The sequence below is a fragment of the Coregonus lavaretus genome (genome assembly GCF_964263955.1).
Source record: "Coregonus lavaretus genome assembly, chromosome: 4".
Lineage (NCBI taxonomy): Eukaryota > Metazoa > Chordata > Actinopteri > Salmoniformes > Salmonidae > Coregonus > Coregonus lavaretus.
Genome location: NC_139991.1, coordinates 34,465,972 through 34,483,097, shown reverse-complemented (window position 1 = coordinate 34,483,097; position 17,126 = coordinate 34,465,972).

The window sequence follows — 17,126 nt, the reverse complement described above, 5'->3', positions numbered from 1 at the left end:
TCAAGGTTTAAAAATACTTCTTTAACCTGTCTCCCCCCCTTCATCTACACTGATTGAAGTGGATTTAACAAGTGACATCAATAAGGGATTATAGCTTTCACCTGGATTCACCTGGTCAGTCTATGTCATGGAAAGAGCCGGTGTTCAGAATATGTTGTAGACTCAGTGTATATTATATATGAAGCAGCACAGTATATAAACTCCTTCTCAAAGGAACATGCCAGTACCTGAGGGTTTCATTTAGTAAGTGAACATTACAGTTTTTTTCAATTGCTTACACACTAAAATTAAAACTTTCCCACAATTAGCAAAACCTTACACTCAAGGAGCAAAACACCGGCCTAGATTTGCACAAACTGTAAGCACATTGTCAGCTTCACACTTTTTGCAAAACATTACATACAGTGATTTGCAAAACACTAAACACACTTGTATGCATTTGACACAGAAATGTATCATGATGTCATTTCCTTGCAATTTCAAAGCAAAGGCTTTCAAATGAACACACCCATGAACCAATTGGTTAAACACAGCCACCAGGTGTACACACACACTGGTGCTTAATTGTAGACACACCAATCAGATATAAGCACTATAAAAAGGCAACAGGTAAGTTCACCTGTCTTCAAAAAAAAATTGACGGTGTCAGAGGAAGAGGAAGAGGAAGAGGGAGAGGGAGAGGAAGACCTGGAGGAGGGGTAGGACATGCACAAAGAAGAAGACAACCAAATCTGTGTAACGAAATTCATGCTACAATTGTGGACCATGTAATAAACCACGGACTAACACTGAGGGAGGCTGGACTGAGAGTACAGCCTAACCTAAGCAGGTACACGGTGGCATCAATAGTTCGGACATTTCGTCAAAAGCACAGGTGAGAAACGTATCTTCTGTCAACAGAAAATCCATAGCTTACTGCATGTATTATATCAACAGTTTTGGTATCTATTCCTGTATCATTTTACAGTAAGCTACATGTATTTTGTTTGGCCAACATAGGATTGAACGTCAAGAACACCAAGGAGGGAGGGGCCCCATATTCACACAGGAGCAAGAGAGGGAGATCATAAACCTCGTTTTGGCCAATAATGCAATCAGACTTAGAGAAATTCAAGCCCATATTGTCAATGATCACCGAATTTTCAATAATGTCCAACAGGTCTCTCTGTCAACAATAGCCTGTATCCTTAAAAAACATCAAGTTCTGATGAAACAACTGTATAAAGTGCCATTTGAAAGAAATTCAGACAGGGTGAAAGGCCTGCGGCGTGAATATGTGGTTGTACGTTTTGTTCACTGACTGTAGTTTTGTGTACTGCACACTTAACCTTTTTACTGTACATGTAATTTTACTGTATAGCAGACCTACAGTAAATTGATCCACACAATGTGATCTTTTGCTGTATTTCAGAGAGTTTTGCAGAGGAAATGGATGCAGAGGAAGTCCCGCATGAGTTTATATACATTGATGAGGCTGGATTTAACCTGACAACAGTGAGAAGAAGGGGAAGAAACATCATTGGCCACAAGGCTATTGTCAATGTACCAGGGCAACGTGGGGATAACATTACCCTTTGTGCTGCCATTACACAGAATGGGGTCCTCCACCGCCATGCCAACTTGGGTACTTACAACACTGACCTCATTCTTACATTTTTAGACAGATTACACAATATTATCACAGCAGCAAACCAAAGGGACCAAATGCAATACATTGTCGTCTGGGACACTGTAGCTTTCCATCGTTCTGCTCTGGTCCAAAACTGGTTTCATCAACACCCACAATTTACAGTTCAATACCTTCTACCATACTCCCCCTTCCTAAACCCCATCGAGGAGTTCTTCTCAGCATGGCGGTGGAAGGTTTATGATCTCCGGCCCTATGTCCAGATGGCCCTCATTCAAGCTATGGTGAAAGCATGTGATGAAATTGAAGCAGCATCAATACAAGGGTGGATTCGTCACTACAAAACATTCTTCCCACGTTGTCTTGCAAATGAAAATATAGCCTGTGATGTTGACGAGGCCCCGTGGCCAGATCCAGCTAGGCGGAGAGATGTTTAGGTTATTTTCTTCTTAATGTGTTTGAGCCAATCAGTTGTGTTGTGACAAGGTAGGGGGGTATACAGAAGATAGCCCTATTTGGTAAAAGACCAAGTCCATATAATGTCAAGAACAGCTCAAAGAAGCAATGAGAAACGATAGTCCATCATTACTTTAAGACATGAAGGTCAGTCAATCCGGAAAATGTCAAAAACTTTTAAAGTTTCTTTAAGTGCAGTCGCAAAAACCATGAAACGCTATGATGAAACTGGCTCTCATGAGGACCGCCACAGGAATGGAAGACCCAGAGTTACGTCTGCTGCAGAGGATAAGTTCATTAGAGTTACCAGCCTCAGAAATTGCAGCCCAAGTAAATGCTTCACATAATTCAAGTAACAGACATCTCAACATCAACTGTTCAGCGGGGACTGTGTGAATCAAGCATTCATGGTCGAATTGCTGCAAAGAAACCACTACTAAAGGACACTAATAAGAAGAAGAGACCTGCTTGGGCCAAGAAACACGAACAATGGACATTAGACCGGTGGAAATGTGTCCTTTGGTCTGGAGTCCAAATTTGAGATTTTTGGTTCCAACCGCCGTTTCTTTGTGAGACGCGGTGTGGATGAACGGATGATCTCCGCATGTATATTTCCCACCGTAAAGCATGGAGAAGGAGGTGTTATGGTGTGGGGGTGCTTTGCTGGTGACACTGTCTGTGATTTATTTAGAATTAAAGGCACACTTAACCAGCATGGCTACCACAGCATTCTGCAGCGATACGCCATCTCATCTGGTTTGGGCTTAGTAGGACTATCGTTTGTTTTTCAACAGGACAATGACCCAACACACCTCCAGGCTGTGTAAGGGTTATTTTACCAATAAGGAGAGTGATGGAGTGCTGCATCAGATGACCTGGCCTCTACAATCCCCCAACCTCAACCCAATTGAGATGGTTTGGGATGAGTCGGACCGCAGAGTGAAGGAAAAGCAGCCAACAAGTGCTCAGCATATGTGGGAACTCCTTCAAGTCTGTTGGAAAAGCATTCCAGGTGAAGCTGGTTGAGAGAATGCCAAGAGTGCAAAGCTGTCATCAAGTCAAAGGGTGGCTATTTGAAGAATCTCAAATATTAAAGATGTGTTGATATCATAATGTGCAGAAACATTATGTACAGAATAAATTACAAATAACGCGAAAAAACATACATACTAGTACAATTGGTTAGAGGGCTGTAAAATGGCAGCCATCTTCTCCGGCGCCATTGCCCCTCCACCTCTCAGCCACACTTTCTATAATGACACCCCATTGCTCTGCTGTTGCTTCAACAATATACCACAATATCCCTGGAAAACAGTGACAATTGTACTGAGCGGACTATCCTGGTTAAATTAATTTAAATGAAATGACAGCCCAGAGGGGCTAAACCAAGAGGGACTTAGCCCAGAGGTACAAAACAGAATAATAACAGTTATAACCATAAAGCTAAATCAATACCATAGTAATAACACAGTAATAACACAGCCCACTCTATCGTTGGTGCTGGAGGCCAGCTAGAGTTCAGATCTCAGTATGACGTTGCACCTAGCTGCCCCCTGTAGACCAGTCTAAAGTCATATGACTTCTTCATTCATGTAAAAGTATTTGAAGAGCTGGATTAGGACATAAATCATAAAGGATAATGAAATACAGACAGTAGGAATGGTAGAATTACCAATGTTTGGATTCAAAACAGAATCTTATTATCAAAACTGATGTTACCATTAAGATGTGGGGGTTTTTCAACCCCCTCCAATTCCGTCAAGCCTACAGAAAGGCCAGCCCATTAACTCTGTAATCTCGTAAAAGAAGGAACTGGAAGGACACAGTTTTGGGGGATACAATCATTGTTTTAGCATCGGGAGGTAAAACGGTAGTATTTCAAGAGCTTCATGTATCAAGAGTCAGATTGCTGCAGTTCAAACATGTTATTAACCACAACTTTCCATTACATATATCCTGATTGTTTTATTCGATTCCTCCCCAAGTCCACCTCACTTTCAGAACTTTTTCCGTCTGACCTGTCTGCAATAATAATACATGTTTTTTTATCGAACGCTTTTACCAGACCCAAAGATGTACTGTCACTGAGAGGAAAGAGAAGATAATCTTATATGATGATGTGTATGGTTGACTAATAATGGGAACCAAGGACCTCCTCACTTTCAGAACTGTTGCCATGTCTGCTGCACTGTGCACTTTGCCTGGCTGCTCAAACTCCTTACTCCTTACCCAAACGCTACGCCATACCCAAGGACGTTAGTTTCTTTTCTGCAATGAGTTTGGATCTGAATACCTCCCTGATGATGAATGCAAACACATTCTAACCGTTCTGATTGGTCCCAGAAACCGATGGCTTGAACCAGAACACACGTGGGTAGAGCAGCGTTTTGAAAATGTGTCCTTGGCTGTGATACTCTGATTGGTTTGAGATTATCCAATTGCTGATGACTTGCTGATGTTTTGTACAACACCCCTCATTTTGACGTCACCACAAATGACTTCAACGATGGCAACCAGACTGAAGTATGTAGCGAACATAGAGCAGCGGAATAATTTAGTTTGAGTCGTCAGGCAACTGTGCACTGTCACTGACACCAAAGAGAACCTTGGACGACTCCTTCTTAGATGATGCTGTGTATTTGGTTGACTGCTAATGTGACAGACCATGCATTATGAATGGAACTGCTGAGCATGCACATAATTACAAGTAGCATGCCACAGATGAGTCTGTCATAGAAGGGCGAATCCCAACTTCCATTAATTCCATTTTTACTTAGTCTCCCATTGACATCAATGCATTACTATTTGAAAATTCGACTTAAGTGGAAGTTAGGCTTCGAAGTTAGTATCTACGCTACAGTACAATATGAGTGTATGACTTTGTCATACAGTATTACTAATGAAACCTGCCTAGAACTGCTGCATCTACAGCTCCACTGTATCTTCAAATATATTCATACAGGCCAGAGAACGTTAGCGTAAGCACATAAAGCTGTACCCCACAAAGCATACAAATGACCGTTCAGTAATAATATATGAGTTACCAGAAGGCATTCTGCTCGTTCTGTATTCTTGTCCTGGTGAGCTGCTCTCTGGTTTAATAAGATTTACAGTATGAAAACATGATAGTTTCTTTATGCAGCCCAATGCATCCCAATCTGGGGTTGTGTCCACAGGAAAGCTGGGTTCAAATATTACAAATCCCCCTCCCCCAAAAAAATGTTATCAGTGCTTAAGGATTGAGCTTGCCTGGCTCAATGAACCAAGAACATGACCAAAACCTGCTTCTAGTTAGGTTAAATGTCTGCCCAGTTGACTCAGCACCCTGGCAACAGCAGTAGATGAACAGAGTCCATAGAGGCTTCAGTAGTCCAGCCTCGGCCCACAGTCCATGCAGAGACCACAAACACAGTCCACTCAGAGCATAGTCATCATATTACCTCAGGATCAGCATACAGCACACAGTGTGAAATACCAAAAGCCAAAACTTGCTCTCTATACCACCAATATCATGTTTTCAATAAGAAATCTGCAAAAGATTATACAGTAGCTGTCTAGCGAAATCGGACACTATCCGTATTGTCTAAGTTGATGATTATTTTGTACACGCAATGGTACACAATGGTATACATTCACACCACCCCAATTAGTCAGTAATGATGTCTAGTTATGTCCTATAAAATAGTCTGATACTCATTACTGTTAATAAACCGAACGTGGAGAAGTATGAAGGACTGCAATGAATGCAGATCAACAATCTCACACAATGAGAACACTCCTAATTGAATCAAAAGTAAGAGGATAAGACCCATTCAAAACTGCAATTAGTGACTTTATTTCCAGATAAGATGCAAGCGACTCTGTAAAATATAATATATGTAAGGGGGGATAATTACGTAGGTGGGAGTTGGGACCGAAAAAGCTAACTAATTGCTTCTAATCTTAGTGTCACACCATGGTGTTTTAAACAAGAGGTGTGAAAGGACTAGATCAATAGAAAACATAACTCCCTTGGAAAACTAGCCATTGGTGGGCTGAAAGAGATTCTAATAAATGATAAACAATAATTTCTCGGACATGCAGTCCCTCCAGGCTCCCAGATGGGTGGCAATAAACATATTGGGCAAACAGTCCTGGGGGAAATAGACTGCAGATTGGATAATAACCAAATAAAGGCCAACAGAATCAACTACCTGTAACTTAATTTAAAATAATTTACCATCTGAGTCATTGTATAAGAGCTAAGCATAATGAAAACCAGGTTGTGGAGAAGGTGTTAGTAGGCCTAAATTAAGTGTTTTTAATTGGAGAAAAACATACGCAGCTACTAGAAAATCAACTCCACATGGTCACAGAGCTACAGCACACAGTTGATTAGTCCTCGTCACTACTAAGCAATAATCTACAGTTGCAGAGAGAGAGAGAGCGAGAGCAAGAGTGAGAGAGAGTTGTAGTAGAGTGAGTAGCAGTTCTACCTAGGCTATAGTCTGGATGGTACGGTAGGCCTGTAGCTTACACTCACTTTAACATGTGATTTCTGTTTCCTGTGCCACCCACACACTGGAGGTCACAAAATAATCCTTGGTACCACAAAGTCACTGTTCCCCATGTTGCATTTATGTGTGCAGTTTAGCACAGTTTGTCCTGTGACTGCAGATACTGAGGAAACATGGATGTGAGAGTGAGAGACAGATAAAGAGAGTAAGAGAGAGCGAGAGAGAGAGAGAGAGAGAGAGAGAGAGAGAACAGGGAGAAATAGATGCATTTGGTCATTACAGCCACTCAGTGAACCAGTAATGTAACCACTGCTCTGAGTCACGCCTAAGGCTGTTACGGTGACCACATTACCGCTACACCGGCAGTCATGAGTCATGACAGCAGTCAAATCCCACGTGACCGCTTAGTCACGTAATTAGGCTTCTCCAAGCTCTGATGCTGCTGATGGTCATTAGTAGCCAACCAAACTTGCTAACTGCCTGGTACTCAGCACTCTATTGTCCCTCTAATCATTTTGACGTCAATGCAAATGTAATCGAAAATCTAATGAAACACTTCATGAGTGCCCATGATCTCATGTTGCGCAACATTTCTATAGGCAATGCAACTGCGTGAGAAAACAGAGGGATGGCCTCTACTAAAAAGAGGAGGATCCAATTGGCTTTCTATAGGCTAGGCCTACTATATTTATTTATCAACTTTCCTAATATTAAGCACATTGCTTCTCTTTACAACAGGAGTATAGCCTACCTGGCTGGCATGAAAATGAACCACGGGAAAAGCGTCCTCCATTCGCTATTTCAGTGCATACTGTAGATGACATGTAGTTTCTCTGCTGCCCCTGTTTCGAGACAGGTGCATAATAATGGTCCATTCTAAATCAAAACAAATTTCACACATATATTATTTAGTATACAGTACCAGTCAAACGTTTGGACACACCAACTCTTTCAAGGGTTTTTCTTTATTTTTTATATTTTCTATATTGTAGAATAATAGTGAACATCAACACTATGAAAGAACACATATGGAATCATTTAGTAACCAAAAAAGTGTTAAACAAATTAAAATATATTTTATGTTTGAGATTCTTCAAATAGCCAACCCTTGCCTTTATGACAGCTTTGCACACTCTTGGCATTCTCTCAACCAGCTTCACCTGGAATGCTTTTTCAACAGTCTTGAAAGAGTCTTGACTGCTTTTCCTTCACTCTGCGGTCCGACTCATCCCAAACCATCTCAATTGGGTTGAGGTCGGGGGATTGTGGAGGCCAGGTCATCTGATGCAGCACTCCATCACTCTCCTTCTTGGTAAAATAACCCTTACACAGCCTGGAGGTGTGTTGGGTCATTGTCCTGTTGAAAAACAAATGAACGTCCCACTAAGCCCAAACCAGATGAGATGGCGTATCGCTGCAGAATGCTGTGGTAGCCATGCTGGTTAAGTGTGCCTTTAATTCTAAATAAATCACAGACAGTGTCACCAGCAAAGCACCCCCACACCATAACACCTCCTCCTCCATGCTTTACGGTGGGAACTACACATGCGTTCACCCACACCACATCTCACAAAGACACGGCGGTTGGAACCAAAAATCTCCAATTTGGACTCCAGACCAAAGGACACATTTCCACCGGTCTAATGTCCATTGCTCGTGTTTCTTGGCCCAAGCAGGTCTCTTCTTCTTATTGGTGTCCTTTAGTAGGGGTTTCTTTGCAGCAATTTGACCATGAAGGCCTGATTCACACAGTCCCCTCTGAACAGTTGATGTTGAGATGTGTATGTGACTTGAACTCTGTGAAGCATTTATTTGGGCTGCAATTTCTGAGGCTGGTAACTCTAATGAACTTATCCTCTGCAGCAGACGTAACTCTGGGTCTTCCATTCCTGTGGCGGTCCTCATGAGAGCCAGTTTCATTATAGCGCTTGATGGTTTTTGCGACTGCACTTGAAGAAACTTTCAAAGTTCTTGACATTTTCCGTATTGACCGACCTTCATTTCTTAAAGTAATGATGAACTGTCGTTTCTCTTTGCTTATTTGAGCTGTTCTTGCCATAATATGGACTTGGTCTTTTACCAAATAGGACAATATTCTGTATACCCCCCATACCTTGTCACAACACAAGTGATTGGCTCAAACGCATTAAGTTGGAAATAAATTAGACAAATGTACTTTTAAGGAGGCACACCTGTTAATTGAAATGCATTCCAGGTGACTACCTCATGCAGCTGGTTGAGAGAATACCAAGAGTGTGCAAAGCTGTCATCAAGGCATAGGGTGGCTATTTGAAGAATCTCAAATATAAAATCACTTTTTTGGTTACTACATGATTCCATATGTGTTATTTCATAGTTTTGATGCCTTCACTATTATTCTACAATATAAAATATAGTAAAAATTAAGAAAAACCCTTGAATGAGTAGGTGTGTCCAAACATTTGACTGGTAGTGTATGTAAAGACTAAATAAAGAATAGTGTGATGGGTGACGATATTAGCCTATCACATACACAGCTTGTGAGTGTCAAGTTTTGGGAAGATCTTTTTCTCCATAGAAATGCACCTTAATAATGAACGCATTAAATGCATATTCGCATTTGTGGTCACTTTTGAAAATGGTGTTTTCCTGCTAATGGAACATTTGCGCTTATAGCCTACTGCCGTGTGTCACATTACTGAGCTCATAATGTGAAGAAATAGCCTAATAGTTTATCAATATTTTAAGCTAAATGTTCTCATCTGTTGCGTTAATCTCATTGCTTAAAATAGGTTTTTAGATGCTAGTGGTTGTATTAATTGGTCGCATCCCACATCTATTGCATCCCACAACTGTCCCAGAATATATTTCTCTCACAGAATAGAATAGTTCAACTTTTGTACTATGGGAGATAGTAGATTGATTTAGGCTAGTGCTTTTGCTGTTTGTTAGGGCTACTCATCTTGTTGGCTGACAAAAAGTAAATGTGGACAGTTCTACCATTATCTTCAATACGTGCCTCGGAATTGGATAAGGACGCTCGTAGTTGCGTCCCTGATGTGTCTGTCTTCACTTGTAGCTTGTGAGAAAGAGCTGATCACTTGACTGAGAGGTGCTTCGGTATGTAGCCGGGTGACAGGAATTATAATCATTATATTCAGCCCAAAGGCACAACTGTCACGCCCTGGCTCTGGGGACTCTTAAATGTTGAGCCAGGGTGTGCAGTTTCTATGTTTAGTTTTCTATGTTTGAGTTTCTAGATCGTGTAGATCTATGTTGGCCAGGGTGGTTCCCAATCAGAGGCAGCTGTAGTTCGTTGTCTCTGATTGGGGACCATACTTAGGCAGCCGTTTGGCACCAGTCTGTGTGGGATCTTGTTCCGTATAGGTATATTATTAGTCTACCTTGGACTTCACGTATCGTTTGTTTGTTGTTTTGTTCGTATTCAGTACGTTAATAAATATGTATGCTTATCACGCTGCGCCTTGGTCCGTCTCATCCGTAAACGACCGTGACTGAAGATCCCACCAAATGAGGACCAAGCAGCGTGCCCAGGAAGAGAGAATAGCAATGTCTCAGGTGGGCAAATGGTGGTCATGGGAGGAGATATTCGCGGGGAAAGGGCCATGGGCGAAGGTAAATGCCCAGGCAGGAGAGGAGAAATGGCGCCAACCGTGCCGACGACGGACACCCGAGAGGCAACCCCAAGAAAATGTTCGGCACACGGCGTAGACGACGAGGCAGCAGGAGACAGCGACAGGGCGGATCTGCAGACTAGGAGAGGAGGCCACCAGGTTACGGGGGCTATTGGTCCAGAGGGAGCAGGAGTTAATTGGTCAGAGGGAGGAGCTACAGGAGGCGATAAGGGAGAAGGAGAGTGTAGAGGCACGGCGAGAGGAGCTGGTTAGGCAGCAGAAGGAGCGGGGGTTTATAAGGGAACCCAGTCCCGCTCCTCGCACCAAGCAGGTGGTGTGTGTCGCCAGTCCGGTCAGGCCCGTTCCTGATCCCCGCACTAAGCCAGTGGTACGTGTTCCCAGTATGGCCCGACCCATTCCTGCTTCCCGCACAAGGCCAGTGGTGTGTGTTCCCAGTACAGTCCGGCCGGTTCCTGCTCCCCGCACCAAGCCAGTGGTGCGGGTTCCCAGTCCGGCCCGGCCCGTTCCTGCTCCCCGCACCAAGCCAGTGGTGCTTGTTCCCAGTCCGGCCCGGCCCGTTCCTGCTCCCCGCACCAAGCCAGTGGTGCGTGTTCCCAGTCCAGCCCGGCCCGTTCCTGCTCCCCGCACCAAGCCAGTGGTGCGCATCGCCAGCCCGGTCCAGCCTGTTCCTGCCCCTCGCACCAAGCCAGTGGTGCGCGTCGCCAGCCCGGTCCGGCCTGTTCCTGCCTCTCGCACCAAGGCAGTGGTGCGCGTCGCCAGCCCGGTCCGGCCTGTTCCTGCCCCTCACACCAAGCCAGTGGTGCGCGTCACCAGCACGGTCCGGCCCGTTCCTGCTCCCCGCACCAAGCCAGTGGTGCGCGTCGTCAGCCCGGTCCGGCCCGTTCCTGCTCCCCGCACCAAGCCAGTGGTGCGTGTGTCCAGTCCGGCACGGCCCGTGCCTTTTTCACCGGTGCCTGGTCCGGCACCGGTCAGCTGCTCCACTCCGGAGCCAGAGCAATCCGCTCCACCGGTGCCCAGTCCAGCTCCGGCCAGCGGCTCCAGTCCGGAGCCTGTACAGTTCGTTCCACCTTCGTCGGGTCCAGCTCCAGTCAGCGGTGCCAGACCAGACCAGGGGCACAACAGGGAGTTGGAGAGAAGGTGGTGGTTACGCCCGGAGCCGGATCCGCCTCCGAGGCGGAATGTCCACCCGGCCCCTACCCTGTTATGTTTATGGGGCGCGGTCGGAGTCCGCACCTTTGGGGGGGGGGTACTGTGACGCCCTGGCTCTGGGGACTCTTAAATGTTGAGCCAGGGTGTGTAGTTTCTATGTTTAGTTTTCTATGTTTGAGTTTCTAGATCGTGTAGATCTATGTTGGCCAGGGTGGTTCCCTATCAGAGGCAGCTGTAGTTCGTTGTCTCTCATTGGGGACCATACTTAGGCAGCCGTTTGGCACCAGTCTGTGTGGGATCTTGTTCCGTATAGGTATGTTATTAGTCTACCTTGGACTTCACGTATCGTTTGTTTGATGTTTTGTTCGTGTTCAGTACGTTAATAAATATGTACGCTTATCACGCTGCGCCTTGGTCCGTCTCATCCGTAAACGACCGTAACAACAACGGCCACTGGCCACAAAAGGCATGGATTTTTTTAGGGGGCATTATGGCCACACAAAGGGGATGAAGCCGAAAAATTTGAGGGATTATCAAGTGCTTGTCAAATTGTGAATGAGAGACTATGAAGTGTGTACAGCCTGCCAAAAAACAAAGCAGAGCTCATACCTTTAATGCATCTTCTAAAAAATTATCATTAGAGTCATCATGCAGCCTTAGAATGTATAGAAAATCTAAACATATAGCCCAACATTTGTATCACAACTAAAGTTACATAAATAACTCTAAATTAGCATATAGGAGTACCCGTTTCTTTGTTAACTGCTCAACACAGAACAGCCGCATGTGCGCACTCCCATGTGCTTGTCTCCACCCCCACCAGGTGTCTCCTATTTTTCCCCATTATTCCCTTTGTATTTATACCTGCATCTTCTGTTTGTCTGTTGCCAGTTCGTCTTGTTTTGTCGGGTCTTACCAGCGTGTTTCCCGTTTCTCCTGTTCTCAAGTTTTGTTTTCTAGTCTTCCTGGTTTTGACCTTTCTGCCTGTCCTGACCCTGAGCCTGCCTTCCGTTCTGTCCCTGATTGACTCTGCCTTGGATAACGAACCTCGACCTGCCCTTTGCCTGCCCCTTTGTTATAATAAATATTAGGAGAATCAAACTATCCGCCTCCTGTGTCTGCATCCGGGTCATATCCTGAGTCGTGATACATATCATTTGGAGAAAATATCCTTTCTATTTTCTTCAGCTATGTTCAATTGTATTCTTCATACTATAAAATAATACAAAATAATGCCACTGAATTTTAAGCAAATCTCGTCTCCTAAATGAACTAGTGTAGCCCACAGATATGACATAGCCAGATCAGGGCCTAACATAAGGACAACTCAGAGTATGCTATTCTGTTCTTCTGAAATAGACTTCATTTTGTTCATATAATTTTTCTTTAGACCTGTCTAAAATAAATAATGGATTTATTGTGATGGATTTATTGGACTTTTTAAGATGTAGATGTTCCAAAGGTCTTTATCAGTGGCTTATAGGCTATGAGTGGAAGCCAGGAGATGCTAAATGTGTTTATGTTAATTGATGGTCAATTACTGTGAGACCGACAGTTATTTGCTTGACAATCGCCGGCTAGCTTGTACGATTCTTGCCATTCTCCTTCGACCTCTAATCAACGAGCTGTTTTCGCCCACAGAACTGATTGGATGGTTTTTTTTGTCGCACCATTCTCTGTAAACCCTATACACTGTCATGCGTGAAAAGCCCACGAGGCTGGGCGCATGCACGCTGACTTCGGTCGCCAGTTGAACAGTGTTTCCTCCGACACATTGGTGCAGCTGGCTTCTGGGTTAAGCGAGCAGTGTGTCAAGAAGCAATGTGGCTTGTCAGGGTCGTGTTTCAGAGGATGCATGGCTCTCAACCTAAGCCTCTCCCGAGTCCGTACAGGAGTTGCAGCGATGGGACAAGACTGTAACTACCAATTGGATATCACGACATTGGGGTAAAAAAAATAGTAAAAAATAGTAAAAAATATCTTAATTCACTCTAAAGCCCATTCTAACATTAAATCCAACAGTAACTTGATGCCTGTCTGCCTGCTTTGTTACACATCCATCCTAGTGACTAGTTCAACAGTAAGGACCACACAGGAAACAAAATGTAATTATAAGTGCTGTCTTGCTTTCTTTTTACTTTTACTGACTATATCTGGTGGTTGAAATGAAAGGTCACCAGGATCCTGTGATATGCGAAAATGTTATTTACAGTAAATTGTAAGTTCTTTAGTCATGATTTGTGATATTATGTTTTCTGTTCTTTTTTCTTTAAGGAGCCACCCAGTGTTCTCAAAATTGCCCGCTATCTTTGATAAACACAGATGTCAAACTGTCTTCCAAAATGTTGTCATCTCGAGACTTACTTAACAAAATTGGTTTGTTAATAACATTTATCCTCAGCAAACCTCCGTCGATTACATACAGTGGGGAGAACAAGTATTTGATACACTGCCGATTTTGCAGGTTTTCCTACTTACAAAGCATGTAGACATCTGTAATTTTTATCATATGTACACTTCAACTGTGAGAGATGGAATCTAAAACAAAAATCCAGAAAATCACATTGTATGATTTTTAAGTAATTAATTTGCATTTTATTGCATGACATAAGTATTTGATCACCTACCAACCAGTAAGAATTCCGGCTCTCACAGACCTGTTAGTTTTTCTTTAAGAAGCCCTCCTGTTCTCCACTCATTACCTGTATTAACTGCACCTGTTTGAACTCATTACCTGTATAAAAGACACATGTCCACACACTCATTCAAACAGACTCCAACCTCTCCACAATGGCCAAGACCAGAGAGCTGTGTAAGGACATCAGGAATAAAATTGTAGACCTGCACAAGGCTGGGATGGGCTACAGGACAATAGGCAAGCAGCTTGGTGAGAAGGCAACAACTGTTGGCGCAATTATTAGAAAATGGAAGAAGTTCCAATTCAAGATGACGGTCAATCACCCTCGGTCTGGGGCTCCATGCAAGATCACACCTCATGGGGCATCAATGATCATGAGGAAGGTGAGGGATCAGCCCAGAACTACATGTAAGGACCTGGTCAATGACCTGAAGAGAGCTGGGACAACAGTCTCAAAGAAAACCATTAGTAACACACTACGCCGTCATGGATTAAAATCCTGCAGCGCACGCAAGGTCCCCCTGCTCAAGCCAGCACATGTCCAGGCCCGTCTGAAGTTTGCCAATGACCATCTTGATGATCCAGAGGAGGAATGGGAGAAGGTCATGTTGTCTGATGAGACAAAAATAGAGCTTTTTGGTCTAAACTCCACTCGCCGTGTTTGGAGGAAGAAGAAGGATGAGTACAACCCCAAGAACACCATCCCAACCGTGAAGCATGGAGGTGGAAACATCATTCTTTGGGGATGCTTTTCTGCAAAGGGGACAGGACGACTGCACCGTATTGAGGGGAGGATGGATGGGGCCATGTATCGCGAGATCTTGGCCAACAACCTCCTTCCCTCAGTAAGAGCATTGAAGATGGGTCATGGCTGGGTCTTCCAGCATGACAACGACTCGAAACACACAGCCAGGGCATCTACGGAGTGGCTCCGTAAGAAGCATCTCAAGGTCCTGGAGTGGCCTAGCCAGTCTCCAGACCTGAACCCAATAGAAAATATTTGGAGGGAGCTGAAAGTCCGTATTGCCCAGCGACAGCCCCGAAACCTTAAGGATCTGGAGAAGGTCTGTATGGAGGAGTGGGCCAAAATCCCTGCTGCAGTGTGTGCAAACCTGGTGAAGACCTACAGGAAACGTATGATCTCTGTAATTGCAAACAAAGGTTTCTGTACCAAATATTAAGTTCTGCTTTTCTGATGTATCAAATACTTATGTCATGCAATAAAATGCAAATTAATTACTGAAAAATCATACAATGTGATTTTCTGGATTTTTGATTTTTTGATTTTAGATTCTGTCTCTCACAGTTGAAGTGTACCTATGATAAAAATGACAGACCTCTACATGCTCTACATGCTTTGTAAGTAGGAAAACCTGCAAAATCGGCAGTGTATCAAATACTTGTTCTCCCCACTGTATCTTAAATGCTTTATCAAAAACAACACCTCCTTGGCCTGTTTTATCTCACAATGCAGAAAAAGCTTTTGATAGACTATAATGGTCATATCTCTGGTCTTGGAACCTATGGGAATTGACTCAAATTTCATTAACATGATTAAAATACTATATACTAATCTGTCACGGTTCAGACAGACGACCAGAGGACCACAATTGCGTCACACCAGAAAGTTTATTAAAACTTAAGGGAAAAGGGAAGTAGGGAGTGAATGAAGGCTCCAGGGGTAACAGGGATCCCGTCCAATGTGCTGGGTCTGTGCCCCCCCCAGTGGCAGCGATGCGTCCTATGAAGCCGGTGGTGGGTGGTCCAGAAGTCCTGGGGGGGGGAGACACAGACACAACAGGGCGGAATGAAACAAGGCAGCAGTACAGTTCAAGGGAAATCCAAAATACGTAGTAGCAAGGCAGAAGGCTGGTCAGAGTTACCGGGATAGAAGAGTAGTCAGGAGTCGTTATGGCAGAAGCAGGTCTGGATCTCCTGGGGCAGAAGAGTATCCAAAAATCAGGCAGGTCCGGGGTCACAAAACCAGGGTGAGCCAGAAGCGCGAGCAAACAGGTTCCGGGTGTGAGCTTTGCAGACGATCTGACACCGGAGAGCTGAAAGACAGGGCCTTAAATACTGGGAGAGGTAGTGGGTAATGCAGCGCAGCTGGCAGAGTAATTAGAGCAGAGCAGAGCGGGGACAGGTGGAGCTAGTTAGGCTGAGTAGAGAGAGTGGTGAGCAGAGTGGAAGAAAATAAAGGTGGTAACCCGGTGGAGTGAGAGGCTCATGACAGAACCCCCCCCCCAAGGGACGGCCCCAGAAGTCCCAAGAGCAACACCACGCCGGGCGGGAGGAGGGGAGCCGGAGGAGGGCTAGAACTCCTCCGAACGGTCCGAGTGAACGTCCTCATCCTCGGAGGAAGCCGGAGGGCCGTGGTCGGGAGATGGGACAGGTCCCGAGACAGGATCAGGCACAGGACAGGAAGCCGAGCGGGCAGGACGGTTAGGGACCCCTCTGGGGCGGCCCCTACGGATTGCAGGTTGATCAGGATGCCGTTGGTGGAAAGCGGTGATGAGAGTCCTATCCACAATCCGACTAGCTGGCACCCAGGTCCTTTCCTCAGGTCCATAGCCCTCCCAGTCAATGAGGTACTGGAGACCCCTACCCCTCCGTCTGGACCGAAGCAGGCGGCGGACGGTGTAAACCAGACCACCATCGACGAGCCGTGGAGGAGGAGGACAAGGCGCAGCAGGGACCAGCGGACTCTCATGGATGGGCTTAATCTTAGACACATGGAAAGTGGGGTGCACCCTCAGGGAATTAGGCAGTTGGAGCCGGACAGCAGTTGGGCTAATCACTCTTATGATAGGGAATGGGCCAATGAACCGAGGTGCCAGCTTCTGCGACTCCACCCTGAGTGGCAGGTTCTTCGATGACAACCACACCCTTTGACCAACATGGTAGGTGGGAGCAGGAATTCTCCGACGGTTGGCCCCGGTAGTGTAGCTGGCAACGGATCTGAGGAGTGTGGCTCGGGCTTGTGACCAGGTGCGGCGACATCGACGGGCAAAAGCAAGTGCAGATGGGCAAGTAACCTCCTCTTCCTGGCTGGCAAATAGAGGAGGCTGGTATCCATAAACACATTGGAAAGGGGACATACCGATGGCAGAGCAGGTCAGAGAATT